The sequence below is a fragment of the Oncorhynchus mykiss genome, chromosome 12 (assembly GCF_057628025.1).
Source record: "Oncorhynchus mykiss isolate SJ-2025 chromosome 12, ASM5762802v1, whole genome shotgun sequence".
Classification (NCBI taxonomy): Eukaryota; Metazoa; Chordata; class Actinopteri; order Salmoniformes; family Salmonidae; genus Oncorhynchus; species Oncorhynchus mykiss.
In genome coordinates, this window is record NC_143033.1 from 7,384,224 (window position 1) to 7,402,500 (window position 18,277).

An 18,277-nucleotide genomic window follows, 5' to 3' on the forward strand; every position below is an offset into this window, starting at 1 on the left:
GAGAGAGAGAGAGAGAGAGAGAGAGAGAGAGAGAGAGAGAGAGAGAGAGAGAGAGAGAGAGAGAGAGAGAGGACGAAAACTCTCCAACAGAAACTAACTTTTCAACAAAGATCCCGAAGACACACTGAGCGTAAATATATACACATTGATTGCAATTGTTTCCGAGTGAGTGAGCGTTCATGTGCAAAGGATTAGCATTTCAATTGTTATAATTATCATCTTTGTAGTGTCTCATCTCAGTTGGCCCCCACTTCACCGAGGATTTTCTTCTGAATAACTGGCCAAAGCATTTCACTTTCCATTCAGCTTCAGGCAACTTTAATGTAAGTCCTGATCACCACCTGTGGTGACCATCTGTCACATCCATTGTTCACTAGACATATCAATGTAATTACACCCAACACAGTGCTGATAAAAACCGAATGCTTCCCAACACTAGATCACATAACTAGACGTGATCACAACAATGTAGCGGAAGAAAAGTGCAACAGGGACTCTAACCAGACGTGGTTCTAACCAGACGTGGTTCTAACCAGGGGTTCATACGTGGTTCTAACCAGGGGTTCATACGTGGTTCTAACCAGATGTGGTTCTAACCAGGGGCTCATACGTGGTTCTAACCAGATGTGGTTCTAACCAGGGGTTCATACGTGGTTCTAACCAGATGTGGTTCTAACCAGGGGCTCATACGTGGTTCTAACCAGACGTGGTTCTAACCAGGGGCTCATACGTGGTTCTAACCAGGGGTTCATACGTGGTTCTAACCAGATGTGGTTCTAACCAGGGGTTCATACGTGGTTCTAACCAGATATGGTTCTAACCAGAGATCATACGTGACAAAGTGAGCTCTAACGGCCTTTGCCATGAAAGTCGAGTTACATTATCATTATTTTTTAACTAGGCAAGTCAGTTAACCTTTCTGATCTCCCCATCCCGGATCCGGGATCGTGAATACAGACTCAAGCTCATTACCATAACGCAACGTTAACTATTCATGAAAATCGCAAATGAAATGAAATAAATATGCTAGCTCTCAAGCTTAGCCTTTTGTTAACAACACTGTCATCTCAGATTTTCAAAATATGCTTCTCAACCATTGCAAAACAAGCATTTGTGTAACAGTATTGATGGCTAACGTAGCATTTAGCGTAGCATTTAGCATTAGCATTCAGCTGGCAACATTTACACAAAAAAACAGAAAAGCATTCAAATAAAATAATTTACCTTTGAAGAACTTCAGATGTTTTCAATGAGGAGACTCTCAGATAGCAAATGTTCAGTTTTTCCTGAAAGATTATTTGTTTAGGACAAATCGCTCCGTTTTCTGCGTCACGTTTAGCTATGAAAAAAACCCTGTATCCAGGATTGTGTAAATCTATCAGCAAGCTCATTAGCATAACACAACGTTAACTATTCATGAAAATCGCAAATGAAATGAAATAAATATGCCATCTCTCAAGCTTAGCCTTTTGTAAACAACACTGTCATCTCAGATTTTCAAAATATGCTTCTCAACCATAGGAAAACAATCATTTGTGTAAAAGTAGCTAGCTAGCATTAGCATTTAGAGTTAGCATTTAGCGTTAGCATTTAGCGTTAGCATTAGCGTTAGCATCCAGCACGCAACATTTCAACAAAAACATAAAAGCCTTCAAATAAAATCATTTACCTTTGAAGAACTTCAGATGTTTTCAATGAGGAGACTCTCAGTTAGATAGCAGATATTCAGTTTTTCCAAAAAGATTCTTTGTGTATTAGAAATAGCTCCGTTTTGTACATCACATTTGGCTACCAAAAAAAACTGAAAATTCAGTCCTCAAAACGCGAACTTTTTTCCAAATTAACTCCATAATATCGACTGAAAACATGGCAAACGTTGTTTAGAATCAATCCTCAAGGTGTTTTTCACATATCTCTTCGATGATATATCGTTCGTGGAAGTGTGCTTTCTCTCCTGAATCCCAGGAGAAAATGCCCGCACCTGAAGATTACGCACAAATTTAGACAAAGGACACCGGGCGGACCCCTGGAAAATGTAGTCTCTTATGGCCAATCTTCCAATGATATGCCTACAAAAACAAGCTTATTCCTGTTGCATTCACAGCCATATAAGGAGACATTAGAAAACAGAGCTTCAGAAATTCTGCTCATTTCCTGTTTAACGTATCATCTTGGTTTCGCCTGTAGAATGAGTTCTGGGGCACTTACAGACAAAATCTTTGCAGATTCTGAAACTTCAGAGTGTTTTCTTTCCAAAACTAGGAATAAGAATATGCATAGTCGAGCATCTTTTCGTGACAAAATATCGCGCTTAAAACGGGAACGTTTTTTATCCAAAAATGAAATAGCGCCCCTAGAGATGCAACTGGTTAAGAACAAATTCTAATTTACAATGACGGCCTAGGAACAGTGGGTTAACTGGCATAGGAATAGTGGGTTAACTGCCTTGTTCTGGTGCAGAACGACATATTTTTACCTTGTCAGCTCGGGTATTCGATCTAGCAACCTTTCAGTTATTGGCCCAACACTCTAATCTCTAGGCTACCTGCCGCCTCTACACTAACCACTAGGCTACCTGCCACCCTCTACACTCTAATCTCTAGGCTACCTGCCGCCTCTACACTCTAACCACTAGGCTACCTGCCGCCTCTACACTCTAACCACTAGGCTACCTGCCGCCTCTACACTCTAACCACTAGGCTACCCTGCCGCCTCTACACTCTAATCTCTAGGCTACCTACCGCCTCTACACTCTAACCACTAGGCTACCTGCCGCCTCTACACTCTAACCACTAGGCTATCTGCCGCCTCTACACTCTAACCACTAGGCTACCTGCCGCCTCTACACTCTAACCACTAGGCTACCTGCCGCCTCTACACTCTAACCACTAGGCTACCTGCCGCCTCTACACTCTAACCACTAGGCTACCTGCCACCTCTACACTCTAACCACTAGGCTACCTGCCACCTCTACACTCTAACCACTAGGCTACCTGCCGCCTCTACACTCTAACCACTAGGCTACCTGCCGCCTCTTCACTCTAACCACTAGGCTACCTGCCGCCTCTACACTCTAACCACTAGGCTACCTGCCGCCTCTACACTCTAACCACTAGGCTACCTACCGCCTCTACACTCTAACCACTAGGCTACCTGCCTCCTCTACACTCTAACCACTAGGCTACCTGCCTCCTCTACACTCTAACCACTAGGCTACCTGCCGCTCCAGGGGATTTTAAACCAAACAGATTTTTTTTGCAGGTCTTCTGTTTCCTCACATTTATTAATGAATTAATTTTCCATTGTGAAAATGCTTCCCCATTCCCCAATCAAATACATTAAAAACCTCTCTGGGATATGTGGGACGCTACCTGGCCAAAAGCCAGCGAAAATGTAGAGCGCCAAAAACTAATAAATTACTATAAAATTCAAACTTTCATGAAATCACACATGTTAGATACCAAATTAAAGCTACACTTGTTGTGAATGCAGCCAACGTGTCAGATTTCAAAAAGGCTTTTCGGCGAAAGCAAACGATGCTATTGTCTGAGGATAGCACCTCCGTAAACAAAGAGAGAAAAGCATACTTCAACCCTGCAGGCGCGACACAAAACGCAGAAATAAAAAATATAATTCATGCATTACTTTTGACAAGCTTCTTCTGTTGGCACTCCAATATGTCCCATAAACATCACAAATGGTCCTTTTGTTCGATTAATTCCATCGATATATATATATCCAAAATGTCCATTTATTTGGAGCGTTTGCTCCAGAAAAACACCGGTTCCAACTTGCTCGACGTGACTACAAAATATCTCAAAAGTTACCTGTAAACTTTGCCAAAACATTTCAAACTACTTTTGTAATACAACTTCAGGTATTTTTTTACGTAAATAATCGATCAAATTGAAGATGGGATGATCTGTGTTCAATACAGCAGTAAAACAAGCTTGCTGGTCACGCGCCTCGATCTAACTTCAAGTGTAAGTGTTCAAGAAAGGAAAAACCTCAACCAATTTCCAAAGACTGCTGACATCCAGTGGATGAGAGATAGGATCTGCAAGAAAGTCCCTTAGAAATCTGGATTCCCAATGAAAACACATTGAAAAGAGTGACCTAAAAAAAAAAATCTGAATGGTTTGTCCTCGGGGTTTCGCCTGCTAAATAAGTTATGTTATACTCACAGACATGATTCAAACAGTTTTAGAAACTTCAGATTGTTTTCTTTCAAAATCTACTAATGATACGCATATCTTATCTTCTGGAGATGAGTAGCAGGCAGTAGAATTTGGGCATGCATTTCATCTGGACGTGAAGATACGGCCACCAAGAAGTTAAACGATACAGCAACAAAGAAACGGACAAATGCAGCTTTTACTCCAATCTGGCATCCCTCCTAAAATCCCACATAGCACCAGTATTGCAAAGTATTAAGCGAAAACAACCATAGAAAATAACATTGGCACTAATTTTTTTTTTTTTAAATAACGTAAGGCTACTAATATACTATAAGTATTTTGGTGACAACCTGGTCGATTAACAATACTGGGGTGTTATTAACCCGTTTTTTTTTTATATAAATAAATGTGGGACACAAAAAAAAACTTTAAAAATATTGTTTGTGCCACCCCCATTTTTTTTTCTCCTATGAATTAAGTCATATTAAAAAAATTGCATTTTCCTTGGAATGAAGTAGCACAAAAATGTGTGTATTTTTGCATGAATTAAACCACACAAAAACGCACGAAATCTGCTGAAATAGTTTTTGTACATATTTGCACGAATTGAGTGTGAGATTGTGTTGCCACATATATAGGCCTATCTTCAGAAGAGCAACGTGACAGAAAGTCTGAATTACTGGACATATTTACATTTATTTCTACATTAGTGGCGTTTGAATTTGTATATAAAATGCGGGACATGATTGGTCGGTTGTTGAACAACGTGCCAAAATTGGAAACAACTAGTCAGTTGTACAACTGAATACATCCAATTGGAATGTCTTCCACATTTACCCCAAGCCCTCTGAATCAGAGAGGTGCGGGGAGGGGGGCTGCCTTAATCAATATCCACGTGTTCGGCACCCCGGGAACAGTGGGTTAACTGCTCAGGGGCAGAACGACAGATTTTCACCTTGTCAGCTCTGGGATTCGCTCCAGTGACCATTCGGTTAATGGCCCAACGCTCTAACAACTAGGCTACCTGCCAGGACAATTCAGCACAATCCGGAATATTTGGTCACCCTATGAGAGGTTAGCATGTCTTGGGGGTATACTATTTGTGCGTCTGTAACTTTCTCACTCATCGTTATTCACGATTCATTTAGGCGTATCCGTAATCATGGTAGCATCCACGTTAATGTAGAAGTGTTTAGAAACATAATATATTCTTATTTACAATAAAAGTGACTCCAAATGATGAAAATACCCTCAAATTAAAGCTAATCGTTTGCACTTTAACCTCATAGTCATTTCAAATCCCCCTAAAAAATATGTCATAGTCCTTTTGGAGCTCTGTAAGTACATGCTAATACAATACAAGACAGTATATAAGTACATGCTAATACAATACAAGACAATGTTTTAAATAAGTACATGCTAATACAATACAAGACAATGTTTTAAATAAGTACATGCTAATACAATACAAGACAGTATATAAGTACATGCTAATACAATACAAGACAGTGTTTTATATGAGTACATGCTAATACAATACAAGACAGTATATAAGTACATGCTAATACAATACAAGACAGTGTTTTAAATAAGTACATGCTTATACAATACTATATAATAGTCCCCCTGACTACGTCAACTGTTTGTGGCCATCTCACCTAGACAACGCCCTCGCAGAATTAAATAGAACACTAATATATTATATTATAATGATATATTTAAGCAATAAAGCCTGAGGGGGTGTGGTATATGGCCAAGGACTGTTCTTAAGCACGACACAACGTGGAGTGCCTGGATATAGCCATTAGCCGTGGTATATTGGCCATATACCACAAACCCCCAGAGGTGCCTTATTGCTATGATAATCTGGTTACCAACGTAATTAGAACAGTAAAAAAGTAAATGTTACTTCATACCCGTGGTATACGGTCTGATATACCACGACTGTCAGCCAATCAGCATTCAGTGCTCGAAACACGCAGTTTATAATGATATATGCACTACCGTTAAAAAGGTCGGGGTCACTTAGAAATGTCCTTGTTTTTTTTATTTTTAAGAAAAGCAAAAAATATTGTCCATTTAAAATTGATCAAGTTGATCAGAAATACAGTGTAGACATTGTTAATGTTGTAAATGACTAATGTAGCTAGAAACGGCAGATTTTTTAAAATGGAATATCTACATACATACAGAGGCCCATTGTCAGCAATGGCACGTTGTGTTAGCTAATGCAAGATTATCATTTGAAACTGGCTAATTGATCATTAGAAAACCTGTTTGCACTTACGTTAGCACTGCTAAAAACTGTTGTTTTTGTTTTCGGAAGAAATTTCTTTGTTTCCTGCCATTATGAGCCTGTAATCGAACCCACAAATGCTGATGCTCCAGATACTCAACTAGACTAAAGAAGACCAGTTTTATTGCTTCTTTAATCAGAACAACAGTTTTCAGCTGTGCTAACATAATTGCAAAAGGTTTTTCTAATGACTTTGGCCCGAAAAGTGCTAAATCAATCCCAGAACAACAGCAAAAGACTTTGTGAAGATGCTGGTGGAAACAGGTACAAAAGTATCTGTATCCACAGTAAAACGAGTCCTATATCGACATAACCTGAAAGGCCGCTCAGCAAGCGAGAAGCCACTGCTCAAAAACTGCCATAAAAAATACCAGTCTACGGTTTGCAACTGCACACGAGGACAAAGATAGCACTTTTTGGAGAAATGTCCTCTGGTCTAATGAAACAAAAATAGAACTGTTTGGCCATAATGACCATCGTTATGTTTGGAGGAAAAAGGGGGAGGCTTGCAAGCTGAAGAACACCATCCCAACCGTGAAGCACGGGGTGGCAGCATCATGTGATTTGGTGCAGGAGGGACTGGTGCACTTCACAAAATAGATGGCATCATGAGGAAAGAAAATGATGTGGATATATTGAAGCAACATCTCAAGACATCAGTCAGGAAGTTAAAGCTTTGTCGCAAATGGGTCTTCCAAATGGACATTGACCCCAAGCATACTTACAAAGTTGTGGCAAAATGGCTTAAGGACGACAAAATCAAGGTATTGGAGTGGCCATCACAAAGCCCTGACCTCAATCTTATAGTAAATTTGTGGGCAGAACTGAAAAAGCATGTGCGAGCATGGAGGTCTACAAACCTGACTCAGTTACTCCAGCTCTGTCCGGAGGAATAGGTCAAAATTCAACCAACTTATTGTGAGAAGCTTGTGGAAGGCTACCCGAAACGTTTGACCCAAGTTAAACAATTGAAAGGCAATGCTACCAAATACTAATTGAGTGTATGTAAACTTCTGACCCCCTGGGAATGTGATAAAATAAACAAAAGCTGAAATAAATCATTCTCTCTACTATTATTCTGACATTTCACATTCTGAAAATAAAGTGGTGATCCGAACTGACCTAAAACAGGGATTTTTTACTAGGATTAAATGTCAGGAATTGTGGAAAAACTGAGTTTAAATGTATTTAGTTGGCTACGGTGTATGTAAACCTCCGACCTCAACTGCATATCTACGGAAGGCATCCCCATAGAAAAAGACGGGAGGCAGAGACCGAGTGTGAATGAATCAAAGCGGTTTATTTGATACTAATAGCAGAATATACAACACTACCATTTGATGATAGTGGGGATGACAAACTAAAACAGGTACCAGGGGGGGGGGTAAAAAAAAATGGATTTAGCATAGATGATGCAGACAAAACACTAATGCAATGTAAAGCTTTATATCCCGAAACAGCAAATATAAACAAGCACACAAACACACGGCTAAATCATCTTAGAAAGAGAAAGGGACATTCTGTTTGAAAAGTGCCCAAAACATCAACATATTCAACGATATTAAAAGCTCCAATGCAAATGCAGTTGTTGAAACATACATGTAACATTGATACAGATAGTGTTTTCATCATTACCTTTTAACATATATATATATATATATATTTTTTTTGTGTATAGCTAATAATATTGCACAGATGAAAGGCGCAAATGCTATTTTTTTTGAAGTCCTACCTGTTTTTGTAAGGTAGGGATTTATATACCAAGCTTTAAAAAATAATCCAGACTCAATATGCATTGTATTTCTCAAATTGAAAAGGAAATTACTGAAATACATGCAAACAGATATAAATATGTGGTTATTTTCAGTTGTGTAAATTATTTCACAGATTTGAAACTGTTTTTTTTTTGGGGGGGGGGAAGTTGTCATGTTGAGTAGAGTGATCTTTTCTTTGGCAACACTGTGGACAAGTCAGATGAGCAAGAACATTCTATTTTGGGCTTTTCTAGAACACTGGAACGAGTCTAGAACTCCTGCTGAATGTCCGGTATCCATAGAAACAGCAGAACTAGAACCTTGGGAGACTGGCTCCATGTACATGAACTTAGCCATAATGTAGGTGAGTGTTATTTTGTTTATTTGGTATTGATATTCATCATATCCACAATCATCTAAGTCTTACCTGGTAAAATAAAAAAGTTAATATGACCTTGTCAATGCACATTATGCTACAGTTGTTCTTTGGCTTGTTAATGAAAATGAGTTGATGCTTTTACATTAGGGCATAATCAAGAGGTCCAAGGCTTTGAGATCACAGACTCAACCTTCCATTTCCACTAGAGAAATCCTTTCCACCAATATTAGGCAGTGGGACACTCACTACCCGGCAATGAAACACACTGAAGAGGACAAAACGTCATCTGTAATCTGTCAGTATCATAATATCAGATTAACACGACTTGCTGTGGTCTCAATGACACAGTTAAAGTGATTGTTGTGTGTTTTAAAGCTGTTGAATTGTTGTTCTATCTGGTGATTCAGGCCCAGGTCATTCTGGCTGTCGCTTTTGTTCAAAAGGCTTCAATTCAAAACACAATTCTACGTCAAAACGAAAAAGAAAAGAAAAACATTGGAATTATTTTTAAATGGTCTTATCTTTTCTCCTTGTCTTAAGAAATAAAATGGTAAAACTGCAACATTTCAGTTGAGTTGAGTGCCTCTATTTTGAGACATGGATCTATTATTTTTTTTAATTTCTTTTTTAAAAGAGGAGCAAATTAATACAATCATTTTCATCTGGAAAAAAATGCATTTTTTGGTTTTCAAGTCACGAGGACAAATCAGATGGATAAGACCATTGTGATTTCTTTATTTTGCCTTTATACATAATAGGGTGCGTGGAACAACATTAACTCTGCACCTCTACTTCATTTGGATCCTAAATTAAATGTCTTATCAAAAATGTTATCAATACTACTCCAAAAACAACACAACAATTAAATACCAGTTCCCCTTCGTGTCCCAACCAATGAAAAGACAAATATATTAGTGTAAAACAAAAAGACCAACAAAAATAAACAAAGGAATGAATAGAAAATATACAGAAGATCAATACTGTATAATGATGCTTTGGGATAGACAGCATGTTGGCTTTGTAATGTTGGGAAGCTTCTGCTTAGTTAGAATATTCAACTACCATCACTCAGGCTAGCCTGATCCCAGATCTGTTTGTGCTGTTTAGTCAACTCCTATGGGGGTTGTCACAAACAGATCTGGAACCAGGCTACTCGTGCCAACTCACGTGAGGTCATTCTTTACTATTCTGGTTCTTGGTATTATCAGATTGTAACGTGACCATGCCTTCGGTCTGAGCACACTCCTCTCGTGCCGACACGAACTAACCAACCAGGCTAGTCCAGTACAGCTTGGCTCAGTTCGGTTCGGCTCAGTTGTGTGAAACAGCTTATAAAGACCCTTACTGAGCCATCAAGCATCAATAGATAGAATCCACTGTATGTTACATTCCATCAAGCATAGACAGAGAGAAACTGACTGTGGACAGAGATTGAGAAGTACTCTGAATAGTTATTGTTCGATATTCTCATTTTCTACTGAATTAATGAGTGATTTGATTAATCAAGGGGTTATTAATAAAGTCGGAGGGTTTGGGCCCATTGTGTTTCTCATCTGACTTTCCTCTGACCTCTAACCCCTGAGGTCATCAGACTGTCTGACCTTTCACCTCTGACCCCTGAGGTAGGCTAGTGATCTTGATGCTGATCTCTTTACGGGGTGTGTTTTTTTATTTTTTTTTACCCATTTAGAACCAGAGTACAGTACATTCACTTCATCCTAAACTCATTTGTTGTATTTTCATCAGACACAGGTTGGGAGCTGCTGTCGACTAAAGTGGGGTTTATATGTCGGTTAGCTAAGTGGAAGATAAAAGAGAGGCATAGATTGTCAGGCACAGTACCTTCTGTGACATCATGAAGTTGAGGCTTTTGTGTAAAAATGTTTTGAAAATATGACTATTATTTAGGTGTGTTGTTGTTGGTCAAATGCTACATGGTTTGTGCGCTGATGCTGCCAAATCCAACGACGTGTAAAGTTACCACATGTGGTCAAGTTAAGAGTTGTGGACCTCTGTCTCAAATAGGCCTCAAAACAGGTTAACTAATTATCCATTGTCTCACCTGTCACAGTTGCAATATGTTAACAGTTGGACTTGTGTTCATAACCTTCTACTCTGAATACAGACCCTTCAAATGATTAACTTATTAACTAAGGGTCCACTATGATAGTGGGCTCCAATATATATATATATATATATATATATATATATATATATATATATATATATATACAACTGAGCCACGCTTCTCGAAACCACATGCAGAAACTAAGTCCATAGAGTGGTACAGATTTATAAACTTAAAAAGCCATAAGGTCACAATGCATTACACTGCTAGCTAATTGTAAATATACTCATGCATAAAATCCTGGGCTCTAGCACTGTTGTTTGGCAGTGGCTAATTGTAAATGCTACACTTCAACACAGAAGCATAGGTCACAAGACAAAGAAGGAATGCGTGAAAATGAACAAAATGGCGGTCTTAAACTTTTAACAGAAGAACAGGTTGTTTTGTTTGTTTTGTTTCTGTAACGTGTAAACTGTGGGCTCATTCTGCAACTATTCCCAATCCAGAACGCCAAGTGAATATAACCGGAGTCCCTCCAAAAAACAAAAAACAAAAAATAATAAACTGAAAAATAAAAACGGCAAACAACAAAAGATGAGAAAAAAAATGTCACATTAACAAGAGAGCATAAGACGCGTATTTGTTTTTTGGTGAGCGCACCTCTTCAACTGTTACAAAAATCACAACTTAAAATGTAGAAAGCTTTTTTTGTTTGTTTGTTTCGTACAGTCACAGTTACCAAAAAGAAGAGCAAGTGAATAATTTATTACATATGCTAGAATAACATTACCCTAACCACTAGTATCTATGAGGTATATCCGATAACATTAAGGAGAGCACGGTCTGCGCTGTTGTCATGCCACACATTTCTTTCTTTCATTTAAAGCTTTGCAACCATTTGGAGGACGAAAGAAGAAGAGGGAAGGAAACATAGATGTGGAAATCCTTTGGTATTATTTATCTTAGCTGTTTGCTTAGTGATTGCACTGCAAAGCACCACAGAGCCGGACCAACACACAGTCCACTAGTCAACATGCTGTCCGGCTAGTCTAGACGCTGAGCACCGCAGAGACAGACCAACACACAGTCCACTAGTCAACATGCTGTCCGGCAAGTCTAGACGCTGAGCACCGCAGAGACAGACCAACACACAGTCCACTAGTTAACATGCTGTCCGGCTAGTCTAGACGCTGAGCACCGCAGAGACAGACCAACACACAGTCCACTAGTCAACATGCTGTCCGGCTAGTCTAGACGCTGAGCACCGCAGAGACAGACCAACACACAGTCCACTAGTCAACATGCTGTCTAGCTAGTCTAGACGCTGAGCACCGCAGAGACAGACCAACACACAGTCCACTAGTCAACATGCTGTCCGGCTAGTCTAGACGCTGAGCACCGCAGAGACAGACCAACACACAGTCCACTAGTCAACATGCTGTCCGGCTAGTCTAGACGCTGAGCACCGCAGAGACAGACCAACACACAGTCCACTAGTCAACATGCTGTCTAGCTAGTCTAGACGCTGAGCACCGCAGAGACAGACCAACACACAGTCCACTAGTCAACATGCTGTCCGGCTAGTCTAGACGCTGAGCACCGCAGAGACAGACCAACACACAGTCCACTAGTCAACATGCTGTCCGACTAGACGCTGAGCACCGCAGACCAACAAACAGTCCACTAGTTAACATGCTGTCTGGCTAGTCTAGACGCTGAGCACCGCAGAGACAGACCAACACACAGTCCACTAGTTAACATACTGTCAGGCTAGTCTAGACGCTGAGCACTGCAGACCAACACACAGTCCACTAGTCAAAATGGAGTCCGTCTAGACGCTGAGCACTGCAGACCAACACACAGTCCACTAGTCAAAATGGAGTCCGTCTAGACGCTGAGCACCGCAGACCAACACACAGTCCACTAGTCAAAATGGAGTCCGTCTAGACGCTGAGCACCGCAGACCAACACACAGTCCACTAGTCAAAATGGAGTCCGTCTAGACGCTGAGCACCGCAGACCAACACACAGTCCACTAGTCAACATGCTGTCCGTCTAGACGCTGAGCACCGCAGACCAACACACAGTCCACTAGTCAACATGCTGTCCGTCTAGACGCTGAGGTATTCACAGGAATAAAAAAGTACAGAGGTGTTCACTTCGCTTTGGTACAAGCAAGGCACTCGTCCCATGGCCCCATTGGTTATCTCATACTCTGCAACAAAAGCCCTCTCTCTCTATGTCTTTGTTACAGCATCCCCGTTGGAAAAGTAACATAGCTGGCTGAATTATGTAAGAGATAATCAACGAGAGGCTGTGCGTCGTATGGGAAATAATAAACGACGTGGAAGGTGTTACCGGAACCTTCCGCAGAGTTCTAATTAGTTTACAAAGAGCCCATAGAGTTTATTATCCTTTTTTTATACAAAGCTATGTTAGAAATGTGTTCGTTATTTTGTTCACTAGAAATGTTTTCGACATTCACTGAAGTAGCTTGCAAGTTTACTAGATAGCTACAGTAATTGCCTTGGTAACCAAACAAACTAGTCTAGTTTAGCGGAAAAAATGTAATTCAACAATACCATGAATGTTTTACATTCTACTTTTGCTTTTCAAACATATAACATGTACGAATGAACTTCCTAGCCCTTGAATTATACCGTGCATTATTGGAAAATAATTTGATAAGGTTTATATGCCTATGTTATTAAAGCAATAAGGCCCGAGGAGGTGTGGTATATGGCGTGATGCGTCGTGCCTAAGAACCGCCCTTAGCCGTGGTATATTGGCCATATATCACATACCACCCCCACCCCCACCCCCCCCCCCCCCCCCCCACAGGTGTCTTATTGCTATTATAAACTGGTTACCAATGTAATTAGAGCAGTAAAAATACATGTTTTGTCATACCGGTGGTATACGGTCTGATATACCACGGCTGTCAACCAATCAGCACTCAGGGCTCGAACCACCCAGTTTATGAAGGGCCTTTATACCATGGCATTGTTGATTACTCGTTTCTGATGGGCTTGAAGGGCATTCTAGAGCGTGCATTTGTTTCCCTATAACGCACAGAATAATTCAATGGACATGAAATTCATTTATACATGTGACTATGTTTGAAATGCTTTTGAAAGCAAAAGACTCATTTAAAACATTATTGGCATTGTTGAATTCGATTAAGTGACATAGGCATATAACCCTATTTCCTCAGCTAATAAGGAGAGAATCAACTGTGGTCTCAGTACTATCGTATCACTCCATGAGTTCCAGATCAACTGTTGCCACTCTCATCTCTCAAGTCTATTTGCATAATTCGATTTATCTTGTAATATATATGCTGAATTGTACTAGGCTACACATAGATGAACATGGCAACACTTGATGAAGTCGAGTCTTTTCATAAATGATAATGGTCCCAAGTTCCAACAGATTCCACGTGATTTGTCTCTCATTTTAACTCTATATTACCTTTCCAAACAGGAGCTGGAGCATGATTAGTATAAGTTCTAAGGAGGACACTACTAATTGAATTATTACAGGTGTTCTGTTTTGGCTAACCCTTAACGCGTCAGGGTAACATCCTAGTATGTATCTTTCAGAGCCCCTTCACCAGTGCCTTTGGTTTCTTTGTGTTGAGGTTTCTTTGGTTTGGTTTAAATCACAACGTTTCACTGAAGCACTAGGCAGGGAAGAGGGTTGCGGTTTCTTTGGTTTGGTTTAAATCACAACGTTGCACTGAAGCACTAGGCAGGGAAGAGGATTGCGGTTTCTTTGGTTTGGTTTAATTTACAACGTTGCACTGAAGCAATAGGCAGGGAAGAGGATTGCGGTTTCTTTGGTTTGGTTTAAATCACAACGTTGCACTGAAGCACTAGGCAGGGAAGAGGGTTGCGGTTTCTTTGGTTTGGTTTGAATCACAACGTTGCACTGAAGCAATAGGCAGGGAAGAGGATTGTGGTTTTGGAATTCCACACACAGTTTATTTTTTTCATTGCTTCATTTTGTCTGATTGTTAGGATTGATATTTGGGGATTGAGGTGAGGCATTTTAAATTGATTGGACTGCAGCCCTCTCTTCCCAGGCAATAGAAACAAATATAGCTAATATAATTTTAGTTTGATAAGATGGACACAGTGTTTTTGACTAATTATTCGGACTAATTAAACTTCCCTAGTAGTTTGGGAATGATATTATTGTAGTTTGGTCTTTATGTGAAGCAGCGTAACCAGCCCTTTGGGCTGCCTTAATGCTTTAGTGCAAAATGGTGTTGTTTTTTTTGTTTTGTTTTTTCACAACAACTCAATGTGTGGTTTGGACACATGTGCACTGTGATCTGGTGAAGGGCTTTCTGAAACACATAGCATTGATCATACATCACCAACACACACCCTCACCTTCCCTAACCCAACACACATCCTCACCTTCCCCTGTACACCTGTTATTGTAGGGGAGGAGAAGGCATGCACGAGAGAGAGAGAGAGAGAGAGAGAGAGAGAGAGAGAGAGAGAGAGAGAGAGAGAAAGAGAGAGAGAGAGAGAGAGAGAGAGAGAGAGAGAAAGGAGGGGAGAGGGAAGGAGAAAGAGAAAGAGAGATCATATCAAAATGAAAGCATGGGCCAAGCGCAGACCGTACTAGAGAAAACATCTTTGGTATCTTTGGTTTCATTAACACGATTCAAATGGAAAGGTCCTTTTTGCTTCTCACTATAGAAATAGAAATATTATTATTTTTACAAGCCAGTCTTGGAAGCAGCTAGTTTACGGGAATCCTCTGTTTTCCTTCTCTATCAAGTGAAAAAACAAACAACTTCTCAGCGTTCCAGTTTTCTTTGGTGAGTTTGTCTGTCTCATTCAACGTGTGGCACCTGTCCTATCAGTGGTGAGTCTGTCTGTCTCAATCAACGTGTGGCACCTGTCCTATCAGAGGCACAAACATCAGTCTGAAATTCATTGCTCGTCCATCATGGTAAGCAGAATAATGCAAATGTCTCACAAATAAAACGAATTCATTCATTAATAAATCACAGAAGAAAAAAACGATGCAGTGCTCATTCATTATCTTTTCATGAACAGATTGATTCATTATCTTTTCATGAACAGGTTGATTCATGATCTTTTCATGAACAGATTGAGTCATTCTCTTTTCTTCAACAGATTGAGTCATTATCTTTTCATGAACAGATTGATTCATTATCTTTTCATCAACAGATTGAGTCATTATCTTTTCATGAACAGATTGATTCATTATCTTTTCATCAACAGATTGAGTCATTATCTTTTCATGAACAGATTGATTCATTATCTTTTCATCAACAGATTGAGTCATTATCTTTTCATGAACAGATTGATTCATTATCTTTTCATCAACAGATTGAGTCATTATCTTTTCATCAACAGATTGAGTCATTATCTTTTCATCAACAGATTGAGTCATTATCTTTTCATCAACAGATTGAGTCATTCTCTTTTCATCAACAGATTGAGTCATTATCTTTTCATCAACAGATTGAGTCATTATCTTTTCATCAACAGATTGATTCATTATCTTTTCATGAACAGATTGAGTCATTATCTTTTCATGAACAGATTGATTCATTATCTTTTCATCAGCAGATTGATTCATTATCTTTTCATGAACAGGTTGATTCATTCTCTTTTCATGAACAGATTGAGTCATTATCTTTTCATCAACAGATTGAGTCATTATCTTTTCATCAACAGATTGAGTCATTATCTTTTCATGAACAGATTGAGTCATTATCTTTTCATCAACAGATTGAGTCATTGATCTTTTCATGAACAGATTGAGTCATTATCTTTTCATCAACAGATTGAGTCATTATCTTTTCATCAACAGATTGAGTCATTATCTTTTCATGAACAGATTGAGTCATTATCTTTTCATCAACAGATTGAGTCATTATCTTTTCATCAACAGATTGAGTCATTATCTTTTCATCAACAGATTGATTAATTATCTTTTGTTCAACGGATTGTTTTCATCGGAAATAAGAAAGTAAATGAAAAATCTAAATGAGTTGTAATAATGTAGTGGCAACATTCATCATTCCAGCTACCCTGACATTACTACAATTGGAAAACATTCTTCTGTCATTATTAACTGAACAATTAAACACAGACTCTGTTGCTCTTTAAAGTAAAGCTAACTAATAATAAATTAACTGGGTAGGACATAAGCACTGTAGCATTCTTAAATACCCATAAATATTAATCCAAACAATTACATCTAATTAAATAACATGAAATAATTAAGTTTAAAAAACTATAATGTGTACTAACACACCTCAAAAAATACATTTCTTTGACAGCATCATCAAAAGAAAACAGGACAAACAATGTAAACCTTGACAAGCTAATCAGGGTAAAGAGTTCCAAGGGAGATTTGGCAATATAAATTAATTCTCAATTAATTAAAACAAATATAAATTACATGAAAAAAACAACATATATTGAAAAAAAAAAACTAGGAAAGACAACGTAATTGTATATTAGGCATTGGTAAAAACGAACGTAAGCACTAAAGTCAAGCAATGAAAACCTCTTTGGATTTTTCTTTCATACCCATGGTTGGCACATGTTCCTCAAGACCAGGGTTAGGACCAGACCAGGAGAGCTAGGGCCGTGGCAGAGCATCTTTGGACTAGAAGCCTTACAATGAGACAACTAGGAAAGGATAAAGCTATTCGACCGGTATTTGAGCAGTTTCACTCAACAGGTTGAACTACTGTTCTGTTTTCTATATTTGGTTTTGCTTATTGTGAACGTGTGGAGTAGTTGTGTTTTGTTTTCCCCAAAAAGAACTGAAGTCATACAGGATGTGCCTATGAGCACCCAACCCCTCTGTCCCCTACTGTACCCTCCTTCACAAACATGGACGCTGTGGAGAGTAAGTTGAACAGATGAGATGACAGACCCGACAGAGAGAGGTGTGTGTAGTGTACCACAAAGTGTGACTGATTGTAAGTCTGAGTACAACAGCATGTTAGTTAGTGGATCTGGAAGGATTGTGGTGTGCTGTACACCAGTTATCTTTGGTGTGTACTGTAGTTTCACATAGTTTCACAGAATCATGTTTCTCTACAGACTGCAGTGACAGATACACCTGAATCCTCCGGGCATGATGTTCCCTAGTGGACCGGACAGACGGAGAAACCGAGGTAGTCAGTGTCCAGTGAAAGGGAGTGATGGAGAGGATGTATAATATCTACTGAATCACACAGTGTCATGTTGAAGAAGGAGCGTACCCTTAAAATCACACATACATGTACTAATATGCATGCATGTACTGGGTAGCGCTAGCTATACAGTATGGATGCATGTATAGTCGACATTGTCAGGAAAATAAACGTTGGGGTTGAAACTGCTATAGGAATAATTATGAATCTTTGGTTTTGTAGCTGATGAGGTTTTCGTTGTTCTTTTTCCATTTTTTTGGTTTGTTGAAAAACTGCATAGGCACACGTTAACGACAACCTTCCAACTTCCAGAGACGCGTCATTCTGCTACTGCCTCCACACGTGTTTAAACCCTTTCAGTCCTATCCTGCTTCCCCTTGAAATGTCATGACCAATCAGAACAG